The sequence below is a fragment of the Mus musculus genome, chromosome 4, assembly GCF_000001635.26.
Source record: "Mus musculus strain C57BL/6J chromosome 4, GRCm38.p6 C57BL/6J".
Lineage (NCBI taxonomy): Eukaryota > Metazoa > Chordata > Mammalia > Rodentia > Muridae > Mus > Mus musculus.
In genome coordinates this window covers 112580213-112593521 of record NC_000070.6, presented here as the reverse complement: position 1 = coordinate 112593521, position 13309 = coordinate 112580213, and the positions used below count along the sequence as shown (strand labels likewise).

Here is a 13309-nt window from a genome sequence, read left to right as displayed (position 1 = left end):
CAGAGTGCTCTTTTAGAGGATTCATAATCCACATGGTAGCTAATAACAATTTTGAGGAACCTAACTCCATCTTCTGGTTTCAACAGATGCTATACGTAATGTTTAAAAAAAAAAACAAAACAAAACTATGCACCTGAATAATATTTAAAATGATGAGAAGTTTAATGTATGAACTATTATCTCCTTTACATTAAATGTATAAAACATTCAGAATAATTTATTAGGTAATGATGAATGCTGAATTTGTGAGAACACTATGAATTTAAAAAATTTTTCTCTTAGAAAAGAATAATTAGCTAAATCTACTATCATGCTTATAAAATTCAGGGCTCTGGAATCTAGATATTGTGACGATTTTCTGATAACTTATTGACCTTGAAGTTTAAAATCACTCTTGTTTTATTAAATGTCTTACTGGGCAGTTGGAAAACACTTTAATAGGATGGCATCTTCCTGTTTCATACATACCTCTTTGTTTTAGATGCAAAATGAGCATGACTCCTGTAACTACAATCACTGAAATCATGCGTACCATTGCACCCTTTAACCAATGACATATTGCCTCAAAGAAGCTACCTACAGAAAAAAATAATGTTATAATCATGTGATATTTGTATGGAGGTACTTTACATTGGAAAAAAGTATGTAAAGGAATCAAGATTGTGTGTGTACGTGTGTGTGTGTGTGTGTATGTGTACAAGTGTAAAGGCTATTTTTCATGCTGTTTTCTTATATTCATGGAAGAAGAAAAGATTTAGTGTTAGAATACAAGAAGACAGGAATAAAGGGGATACAAGTTCTTAAGGTGTTGTACATTTGGGATTAAGATTAAGCCAGCTGTGATGATTTGTATATTCATGGACCAGGGAGTGGCATCATCTAGAGGTGTGACTTTGTTTGAATAGGTGTGACCTGGTTAGAATAGGTGTGTCTTTGTGCTTGTGGGCTTAAGAATCTCAACCTAGTTTCCAGGAAGTCAGTCTTCCACTAGCAGCCTTTGGATGAACTCTCAGCTCTGCCTGCGCCATGCCTATCTGGTTATTGCCATGTTTCTAATTTGATGATAATGGACTGAACCTCTGAACCTGTAAGCCAGACCCAATTAAATGTTGTTTTTTATAAGACTTGCCTTGGTCATGGTGTCTGTACACAACAGTAAAACCCTAACTAAGATACCAGCCCAGTGGAAAGTAACAAATGATTTCTCTATTCAATCTCATTTGTCATGAGTAGACATTATTAAGAGCAAGAGACAGGGCCATGTCTTACTTATTATTTTTTCTACGTTTTTTTTTTGTTGTTGTTTGGTTGGTTTTTTGGTTTTCTGTTTGTTTGTTTGTTTGTTTGGTTTTGGTTTTTCAAGACAGGCTTTCTCTGTGTAGCCCTTGCTGTCCTGGCACTCACTTTGTAGACCAGGCTGGCCTTCAACTCAGAAATCCACCTGCCTCTGCCTCCCGAGTGCTGGGATTAAAGGCATGTGCCACCTCGCCAGGCTTCTACATTTTAAAGATAGATAAAAGAGGATAGTTTTGAAGACCTCTAGAATGCCTAATAGACACTAATTTATGTAATGAGAGGATTTACTGCCATAGGTAGTTTACATCCTTCTGCTAGAAAATTTTAATCACTTTGGTTGTTTGAAGGAAAATGTCCCTTATAGGCTCAAATTTATTGGTCTTCAGTTGGAATTTTGGGGAAAACATTCAAATGTGTGTTGTTGTGGGAGGAGATGTTTAACGGGGCAATGAGGTTTCAAAAGATTTCCTCTCCATCTCTGTCTGTGTGTGTGTGTGTGTGTGTCCCTCTTCTCTCTCTCTCTCTCTCTTTCTCTCTTTCTCTCTCTCTCTCTCTCTCTCTCTCTCTCTCTCTCTCTCTCTCTCTCTCTCTCTCTGTCTTTCTCTCTCTCTGTCTTCCTCTTCTTTCTTTCTCTCTGTGTGTGTGTTTGTGTGTGTGCGTGCACGCACATGGTTGTACACATATATTCATGTGCATCTGCCTCTTAATTGCAAATACTTATGTAAAAATCTTAGATAATATGACTAAAAGGAAAATTTCTGTAAAAGTTATTGTTACAGGGTATTATCTAGCCTAGAAAAAGGTGAGAAATTATGGCTTTCAAAAGTGTGAACCCACACTATGCCACACAGTGGTAATTGAAAATGGCAGCTGTTTCAGTGATATAACAGCATTCAGAAGAGGAATTAGAAAAGTAAAAGAGGAAACCCAGAATCGTCAGAAAAATACAGAAATATTTATTTCCAGATTATTAGGGTGTGGCCATACTCCATTCATTGACAGAGATCTAGCAGGTTTGAATGTGTTCTAGAACGATAGAACTATGGCAAAAGTATGCAAGAGTTTCAGAACACTAATTTTATTGGCATATCCCCACATATCATCAATAGAGTGGTAAGCATATTTAACATATTGTCATTCAGATATACCTTAATCTTTGGCTATATTGCCACCTCCATTAAAAACTTTCTTATTTCAGGATCCCTTTACTTCTCGGAGAATGTTATTTTAGCATTAATATCATAAATATTTTAACTTTTTTTGTATCTATGTAAACTCTACCATCTGCAAATGAGGAAAACGGTGATATTTGTTTTTCTGAGTTTACCAGTTAAAATATTAATTATCGTGCTTGCTTCGGCAACACATATACTAAAATTGGACAGAAACAGAGAAGATTAGTATGGCCCCTACACAAGGATGACATAAGAATTCATGAAGCATTCCATGTTTTTATTGATGTAAAAACACTCAATAAAATTCTAGCTAACTGAATCCAAGAACATACCAAAATGATCATCCATCATGATCAAGTAGGCTTCATTCAAGGGATGCAGGGATAGTTTAATATATGGAAATTCATCATTATAATTCACTATATAAACAATCTCAAATGAAAAAAAAAAAAAAAGATGATCATCTCCTTAGATGCTGAGAAAGCATTTGACAGAATCCAATAGCCATTCATGATAAAAGTCTTGGAAATATCAGGAATTCAAGGCCGATACCTAAACATAATAAAAGCAATATACAGCAAACCAGTAGCTAAGATCAAACTAAATGGAGAAAAACTTGAAGCAATCCCACTAAAATCAGGGAATAGACAAGGCTGCCCACTTTCTCCATACCTATACAATCTAGTACTTGAAGTCCTAGCCAGAGAAATTCGACAACAAAAGGACATCGAGGGGATACAAATTGGAAAGGAAGAAGTCAAAATATCACAATTTGCAGATGATATGATAGTATACATAAGTGACCCTAAAAATTCTACCACAGAACTCCTAAACTTGATAAACTGCTTTAGTGCAGTAGCTGGATATAAAATTAACTCAAACAAATAAGTGGCCTTTCTCTACACAAAGGATAAACAAGCTAAGAAAGAAATTAGGAAAACAACACCCTTCACAATAATCACAAATAATATAAACATACCTTGGTGTGACTCAAACTAAGGAAGTAAATAAAAGTTTTGTATGACAAGAATTTCAAGTCTCTGAAGAAAGAAACTGAAGAAGATCTCAGAAGATGGAAAAATTTCCCATGCTCATGAATTGGCAGGATTAATATAGTCAAAATGGCAATCTTGCCAAAATCAATCTACATATTCAATGCAATCCCCATCAAATTCCATCTAAATTCTTCACAGAGTTAGAAAGGTCAATTTGCAAATTCATCTGGAATGACAAAAAAACTAGGATAACAAAAACTATTCTCAACAATAAAAGAACCTCAAGGGGGAATCACCATGCCTGACCACAAGCTGTACTACAGAACAATTGTGATAAAAACTGCCTGACACTGGCACAGGAACAGACAGGTAGATCAACGGAATAGAATTGAAGACCCAGAAACATACCCACCCACCTATAATCACTCGATCTTTCACAAAGGAGCTAAAACCATCTAGTGGAAAAAAGACAGCATTTTCAACAAATGGTGCTGGCATGACTGGCGGTTATCATATAGAAGAATGCGAATTGATCCATTCTTATCTCCTTGTACAAAGCTCAAGTCTAAGTGTATCAAGGAACTTCACATAAAACCAGAGACACTGAAACTTATAGAGTAGAAAGTGGAGAAAAGCCTCGAAGATCCATGGGCACAGGGGGAAAATTCCGGGATAGAACAGCAATAGCTTATGCTGTAAGATTGAGAATCAACAAATGGAACCTCATAAAATTGCAAAGCTTCTGTAAGGCAAAAGACACTGAAAATAAGGCAAAAATGCCACCAACAGATTGGGAAAGGATCTTTACCTATCCTAAATCTAATAAGGGATTAATATGAAATATATAAAGAACTCAAGACGCTGGACTCCAGAAAATCAAATAACCCTATTAAAAAGGGGTGTAGAGGTAAACAAAGAATTCTCCATTGAGGAAAACCAAATGTCTGAGAATGACCTGAAAAAATATTCAACATCCTTAATCATCAGCAAAATACAAATCTAAACAGCCTTGAGATTCTACCTCACACCAGTCAAAATGGGTAAGATCAAAAACTCAGGTGACAGCAGATGCTGGTGAGTATGTGGAGAAAGGGTCACTCCTCTGTTGTATGTGGCATTGCAAGCTTGTACAACCACTCTGGAAATCAATCTGGTGATTCCTCTGAAAATTGGACATAGTATTACCAGACGATCCAGCAATACCACTCCTGGGCATAATGGCAGTTAATGTTCCAACTTGTAATAAGAACACATGTTCTACTATGTTCATAGCAGGTTTATTTATAATAGCCAGAATCTGGAAAAAACCCAGATGTCCTTCAACAGAGGAATGGATACAAATAATTTGGTACATTTATACAGTGGAGTACTAGTCAGCAAATAAAAACAATGAATTTTTGAAATTCTTAGGCAAATGGGTGGATCAGGAGGATATCATCCTGAGTGAGGTAACACAATCACAAAGGAACACATATGATATGCAATCACTGATAAGTAGATATTAGCCCAGAAACTTACAATACCCAAGATACAATTTGCAAAACAAAGAAATTCAAGAATAAGGAAGACCGAAGTATGGATACTTTGTTTCTTCTCAGAATGGAGAACAAAATTCCCATGGAAGGAGTTACAGAGGCAAAGTTCAGAGCTGAGACCGAAGAAAGGACCATCCAGAGACTGCCCCGCCCAGGGATCCATCCCATATACAACATATACAACCACGAAACCCAGACACTACTGCATATGCCATAAAGATTTTGCTGACAGGACCCTGATAAAACTCTCTCTTGTGAGGCTGTTCCAGTGCCTGGCATATACAGAATTGGATGCACACAGTCATCTATTGGTCGGAACACAGGGCCCATAATGGAGGAACTAGAGAAAGTATACAAGGAGCTAAAGGGGTCTACAACCCTATAGGAGTAACAACAATATGAACTAACAAGTACCCCCCACACCCCCAGAGTTTTGTCTCTAGTTGTATATGTAGCAGATGATGGCCTACTTGGCCATCATTGGGAAGAGTGGCCCATGGTCTTGCAAATATAATATGCCCCAGTACAGGGGAATGCCAGGGCCAGAAAGAAGGGTTGGGGAGCAGGGCAGGGGTAGGGTATAGGGGACTTTCAGGATGGTATTTGAAATGTAAATGAAGAAAATATCTAACAAAAAAAGAAAAATATTTATTATCTGGTTTCATTCACTTTATGCCTTACAAATGACAATTTTATTTTTGATAGCTGAATTATATATATATTTCACATTCCTATTTTATGTATTTTTATCTACTCCTCTGTTTACAGACATCCAAAGTGATCTCACACGTAGTTGGCTATTTTAAGTAATGCTTCAATAAATCAGGATTACACTTATCTGTTATATACTGACTTGGAGTCTTTAGGAGTATCCACCCATTTCTAATAACACCAGATACATCAAAGTTCTAATTTTAGGCTCATGACAGATATTGTTGAATGTTTTGTCATGGGGAAATATGAACAAACATTCCCTGATACAACATCTACAATAGGACAATAAAATTATTCCACCAAAGTCCAGTTTGGTAGGCCAATAAATTTCTTGGAGTAACTTGGAAAAATGCAGAACTCAAGGATAACTTTATAACTAAAAGATTCTTCCCAGTGTAAATGGTGACTCATGAAAATTGCTTCCTTGGAGCTCTGTACTTAACATACATCTTCCACTGAAATAATCTTTCCCTCAGAAGTATTTTACTAATTTTATAAACAATACTGAGAACGAGAATCATGAGATATCTAAGTTGTATGATCTTTCTCATTCTTTTAAGTTTCCTTAGCTTCCTAAATGTTATGTCTTTCTTCACTCTCCAGGAAGAAACGTTTCTATTTAAAAGAAAGAACTACACAACCCTCCACCCTTTCATCAAGTTTTTATATTCCTTTGATTCATTTTGAAGTCGTTTTTTTGAATGTTGGCGAGAGTTGTGTAGATATATACTATTTTTATTTTATATCTAAATTGAGTCACTATGTTATAACAAAAGTTACTTTTATTCAGGATTTTGGACTGCTAGCAATCTCCACAGATACTGAGAAAGTCAGAGTTCCCTCTATATTTTAGTAGCAGAAGTCCTCTATGGGTAGAAACACAAGTGTTTTAAATGTGATTTGTTGGTCACTCTAAAACTATTCATCTAAACAAAAGTAGTCTATATTGCATCTCCTGGCACTATGAAAGCCAGCACTCAGGGAGGGAACTTACAGTTTTGTGCTAACCTGTCACACTTTTTTTTTTTCAATTATGTAGCCAAAGGGTGCATTGTATTTAGCAACATCCATTTATCATCTAGTTTTGGCATAACCCAGAGCAGCAGAAATAGTCTTGTGGTTTGTAACATCTTAGGGGCTTCCTTGGCCTCAGAGAAATCCTAGAGAGTTAGTGCCCCCATTCATTAAGAATTTCATCTAACATCCATTTGAATCCTTGCAGTGTCTTTCTTGTTGGTTTTTGCTTACACATGTTTGCTTGACAAACACTCCCTAACTGTTTTCACAGATACTTTTAAATCTATAAGACAATTATGAGCTAGCCTTACAGAATAAACTATATTTTACATGCAGTGGACAGGATCTCTGAAAGCACAATACTATCCACTTCAAGCAAGAGTCAACTAGTTTTGGAAAAGAACACTAATAGAGAAACATGAACAAGAATGAATACTAGGTGAAAGGATCTTATTTTTGTATCAGCTATATGATTATATATATGTGTGTGTGTGTGTGTGTGTGTGTGTGTGTGTGTGTGTGTTTGTATAGATATGTGTGTATACTTTTTTGGTGAAAAAGTCCCCTAGCATTCCAGTTGTCACATTTGTCTTTGAGTGAACCTAGCAAACCCTTTTTATCTACTTTGCCTTCTGTTTATCCCATCTTGATTTCATTAGAGTTTTAACAATTCAATCTAAATAACAATATAAGTCATTCAAATTTTCAAGTTTCTCTCCATTTAGTTTGATGTTGGCTACTGGTTTACTGTATACTGCTTTTATTATGTTTAGGTATGGGCATTGAATTCCTGTTCTTTTCAAGATTTTTATCATGAATGGGTGTTGAATTTTGTCAAATGCTTTCTCAGCATCTAATGAGATGATCATGTGGTTTTTGTCTTTGCATGTGTTTATAAAGTGGATTATGTTGATGGATTTCCATATATTAAACCATCTTTGCATCCCTGGGATGAAGCCTACTTGATCATGATGGATGACTGTTTTGATGTGTTCTTGGATTCGGTTTGTGAGGATCTTATTGAGTATTTTTGCATTGATATTCATAAGGGAAATTGGTCTGAATTTCTCTTTCTTTGCCGGATCTTTGTGTGGTTTAGGTTTCAGAGTAATTGTGGCATCATAGAATGAATTGGGTAGAGTACCTTCTGTTTCTATTTTGTGGAATAGATTGAGGAGAGTTGGAATTAGGTATTCTTCCACTCATGTCAGAAAATTCTTTCTAGGTAGGTAGATAAGCCTCAGTTTCATGCATCATCAGCCAAAGAATATACAAGTGACTGCTGACAGAGCTTTATTATGATTTTCTGTAATATCATATACTTTTAAATATTGCAATATATAGTCAACCAGGTATTTGGGGTTCATCTCCATAAACCCATAAAACATAGCACATTTACCAATGATGCATTCCACCTGATGAGATGCAAAGAAAATTTTCCACAATAAGGCTACCCTTTCCAAATGATAATCTACTCTCAGATATCTTAGTCTTGGTTGCATAATTTATATCTCATCCCAAAGAGCATACAACTCTAACTAAAGAAAATAGGCTCATCATTCCATATCTCATATGAAAGGATATAGATGTAGAGTTTGACTTGTACAGATGCCTTATCCTCAGATTGATTGGTCAGACTCACATTGACCATTGCATAGTTTAGGTAACCATTCTTCCCCAACATTTTCTGGTTAGACAAGACAAAACAAAATAAAGAAGTAGTTTATTCATGTCAACAGTGCACCCATGAAGAAGGATCAATGATATTAACTCCATATTTGTGAACGAATGAGCTTATCTGGGATTCCTTATTATATCCTGAGTGACAGGTTACTTACTTTACCCTTTATACTTTAAAGATAAATAGCTATAGTTCTGAAGGTCTCGCTCCAGCATGGTGATGAGATACCCAAATCACTTTGTAAAGCTCTCTAATCACCATAAATAAAAGTGGTTTCCACATGATTAAAGTAGTGGTAATGCCAGATTTTGTAAACAACATTGTCAGAAGTTCTATCAGCTAAAGCAGAATATGTAAGACAAAAAATTGGTAAGGACAAATCCAACATGCGACCCCCCCAAAATTGAACTTCCTGAAAAACCTGGCTTGGAGAATAATGATTGATTATGTTTAAACTTCCCTTTCTTCCACTTGTGCTCCCCACACTCAAGCCTACTTACCATATATGAGATGTTCCTGAACACAATAAGTCATGCAGAAGGCTATCACCATAAATCTTTTTGTAGTCAGAATCATTATCCAGACACTTTTCCATGAAAATAGTTCACCTGAAATAGGGAATGATAAATCTTACTAATCTTACTAATGATAAATCGTACTAATGAGAAACTTGGCTTGGTCATACCTAGTTTGGTATGGTGATTTGTTAGAATCCTGTTATAATTTTAAAGCCTACCATCATAGAATATCAGACCTAGGCAAGTATGGAAAAGCATTTCAACGGTCAGAATAGAGAGCAAGATAGTAACAGAGAGAAAATAAAATAGGCAGTATTTACTGTGGTGCTGATACAAAGGTATGTGGAGGTCATGTCTCTTGTTACCTCCCATCATCTATCCTGACTCATAAGCTTGCTGGATGGAAAGGAAGAGGCTTTTCAACTCTTTTGAGGTTATCAAGATCTAAATCTCCCCTAATGCTCAGATGTAGGCTTCCAAATATCATTATAAAGTCAGTCCAACTCTGTAGTACTGTAGTACTCATGTCTGAAGTGTCACCATATGTGCACTGGTTAAATTTAATAATCTTTTTTTTTCTTATTTTTTTTATTAGGTATTTTCCTCGTTTACATTTTCAATGCTTTCCCAAAGGTCTCCCATATCTACCCCCCCAATCCCCTACCGACCCACTCCCCCTTTTTGGCCCTGGCGTTCCCCTGTACTGGGGCATCTAAAGTTGGCAAGTCCAATGGACCTCTCTTTGCAGTGATGGCCGACTAGACCATCTTTTGATGCATATGCAGCTAGAGACAAGAGCTCCGGGGTACTGGTTAGTTCATATTGTTGTTCCACCTATAGGGTTGCAATTCCCTTTAGCTCCTTGGGTAATATCTCTAGCTCCTGCATTGGGGGCCGTGTGATCCATCCAATAGCTGACTGTGATCATCCACTTCTGTGTTTGCTAGGCCCCAGCATAGTCTCACAAGAGAGAGCTATATCTGGGTCCTTTCAGCAAAATTTTGCTAGTGTGTGCAATGGTGTCAGCGTTTGGAAGCTGATTATGGGCTGGATCCCTGCATATGGCAATCACTAGATGGTCCATCTTTTTGTCACAGCTCCAAATTTTGTCTCTGTAACTCCTTCCATGGGTGTTTTCTTCCCATTTCTAGGAAGGGGTAAAGTGTCCACACTTTGGTCTTCCTTCTTCTTGAATTTGATGCGTTTAGCAAATTGTATCTTGTATCTTGGGTATCCTAAGTTTCTGAGCTAATATCCACTTATCAGTGAGTACATATTGTGTGAGTTCCTTTGCGATTGGGTTACCTCACTCAGGATGATGCCCTCCAGGTCCATCCATTTGCCTAGGAATTTCATACATTCATTTTTTTAATAGCAGAGTAGTATTCCATTGTGTAAATGTACCACATTTTCAGTATCCATTCCTCTGTTGAGGGGCATCTGGGTTCTTTCCAGCTTCTGGCTATTATAAATAAGGCTGCTATGAACATAGTGAAGCATGGGTCCTTCTTACCAGTTGGGGCATCTTCTGGATATATGCCCAGGAGAGGTATTGCTGGATCCTCCAGTAGTACTATGTCCAGTTTTCTGAGGAACCGCCAGACTGATTTCCAGAGTGGTTGTACAAGCTTGCAATCCCACCAACAATGGAGTAGTGTTCCCCTTTCTCCACATCCTCGCCAGCATCTGCTGTCACCTGAGTTTTTGATCGTAGCCATTCTGACTGGAGTGTAGTGGAATCTCAGGGTGGTTTTGATTTGCATTTCCCTGATGATTAAGGATGTTGAACATTTTTTCAGGTGCTTCTCAGCCATTCGGTATTCCTCAGGCAAGAATTCTTTGTTCAGCTCTGAGCCCCATTTTTTAATGGGGTTATTTGATTTTCTGGAGTCCACCTTCTTGAGTTCTTTATATATATTGGATATTAGTCCCCTATCCGATTTGGGATAGGTAAAGATCCTTTCCCATTCTGTTGGTGGCCTTTTTGTCTTATTGACGGTATCTTTTGCTTTGCAGAAGCTTTGCAGTTTCATGAGGTCCCATTTATCTATTCTCGATCTTACAGCACAAGCCATTGCTTGTCTATTCAGGAATTTTCCCCCTGTACCCATGTCTTCGAGGCTTTTCCCTACTTTCTCCTCTACAAGTTTCAGTGTCTCTGGTTTTATGTGGAGTTTCTTAATCCACTTAGATTTAACCTTAGTACAAGGAGATAGAAATGGATCAATTCGCATTCTTCTACATAATACCACCAGTTGTGCCAGCACCATTTGTTGAAAATGCTGTCTTTTTTTCCACTGGATTGTTTTAGCTCCCTTGTCAAAGATCAAGTGACCATAGGTGTGTGGGTTCATCTCTGGGTCTTCAATTCTGTTCCATTGATCTACTTGTCTGTCACTATACCAGTACCATGCAGTTTTTATCACAATTGCTCTGTAGTTTTATGTCAGGCATGGTGATTCCACCAGAGTTTCTTTTATCCTTGAGAAGAATTTTTGCTATCCTACGTTTTTTGTTATTTCAGATGAATCTGCCGATTGCCCTTTCTAATTCGTTGAAGAATTGAGTTGGAATTTTGATGGGGATTGCATTAAATCTGTAGATTGCTTTTTGCAAGATAGCCATTTTTACAATGTTGATCCTGCCAATCCATGAGCATGGGAGATCTTTCCATCTTCTGAGATCTTCTTTAATTTCTTTCTTTAGAGACTTGAAGTTCTTATCATACAGATCTTTCACTTGCTTAGTTAGAGTCACACCAAGGTATTTGATATTATTTGTGACTATTGAGAAGGGTGTTGTTTCCCTAATTTCTTTCTCAGCCTGTTTATCCTTTGTGTACAGAAAGGCCATTGACTTGCTTGAATTAAGTTTATATCCGGCTACTTCATTGAAGCTGTTTATCAGGCTTAGGAGTTCTCTGGTGGTATTTTTAGGGTCACTTATGTATACTATCATATCATCTGCAAAAAGTGATATTTTGACTTCTTCCTTTCCAATTTGCATCCCCTTGATCTCCTTTTGTTGTCTAATTGCTTATCGAATCTGGGGACACAGATTCTGAATATATTTAGATACTAAGGTTGGTGTAAGTTTTCCTTATATGATGTTCATATACATTTTTATATCTTCCTTCCGGGATAAAAATTCTACACTATCTAAAACAAGTCATTTTGTCTATCAGGAGGTTGTTTTCAGACTACCAAGAATTTGCATACATCATTTTGAGTATTTGTTCGTTGTAGAACAAACCTGTATTTAGCAGTTACATTCATACATATAATTCCTAGGAATTAGTTCCTATCCCTGATAAACCCTCATGCCTGGTAACCCAAGGAGCTCATAAAGAAATTTAGTCAGCTTGCCAGACAGTGAGTCAGTAACAAACTCGTATGTGATAAAATTTGATTGTGACCTTTTCTTTGATATCCTACATGATTCCTCATTGCATTCAGTGAATGGAACATATTCCTAAATGCTTACTTAAAATTCCAAACTTTAATGTTTGTTTTAATTACAATTCCTTGCTTCAAACAAGTTCTTTAGAGTCCATAAATATTTAACAAAAATACTATATCATAAAATGTATCTTTTTAACTCAATAAAATTGAAAATACATTAACAAATACATTATTTTTTCTTTTCTCATTTATATATAAATAAATGTGTGCTATGGTTTATGCACACACATATGAACACAAATACATCTTTCAACCATATCTGTGGCTTTAATTGCTTTTTTTAAGTTTCTTTTAGAAGGTAGTTGGATAAATCCATGTATACATACCAATACTGACTCATATTTCCAACACACCATTTTGGTTTTATTAATGCATTTAAAAATCAATTTTTGTTTGTTTAAGTGCATTGAGGCATTCAGTATTTGACGAAGCTAGATACGTTAGCATATAAAAACACTGAGGATTTATATTTAGGAAAGGATACAGATATAAGAAATAGCATAACATTATAGTTGCATAATACATGTAAAAAGTAAAGAACTAATAAAAAAGGCAACGGGGCTAAAGGGATAAGGAAAAAGATATTTCCAGGTGCATGAATGCAGGTGGGATATATGCTTCAGGTTCTCAAGGTAATACTTGTTAGAAAGTGAGACTTGAATATGGAATTGAAAGAGATAAGGAAAGTTAATTGAACTTACAATATGCTATAAAAAGACAGCTAGAGAAAAAAATAGGAAGTCAGGCTTTATTTACATTTTATTTATTTATATGAATGTCTGAGTAGATGAGATAGAGAAAAACATTAGGAGGTGAAACCCTGAAAGTGACAGGGACACAGAAAACAAAAGGGAAGATGTTTAACTATAACGAAATATGGAGCATAAATATCAGAGTATTTAACAGAGATGATATTT

The 13309-nt window shown here is 36.3% G+C and overlaps 1 non-coding gene and 1 pseudogene across 1 annotated transcript; one reads left to right on the top strand and one right to left on the bottom strand.

The window, feature by feature from the left end:
* Positions 1–220: 220 nt before the first annotated feature.
* Positions 221–13309, bottom strand: part of Gm12814 — a 33556-nt pseudogene continuing 20467 nt past the window's right edge.
* Gm24099 lies at positions 2644–2750 on the top strand. The gene has a single exon (XR_003955434.1). It is a non-coding gene; the product is annotated as a U6 spliceosomal RNA (small nuclear RNA).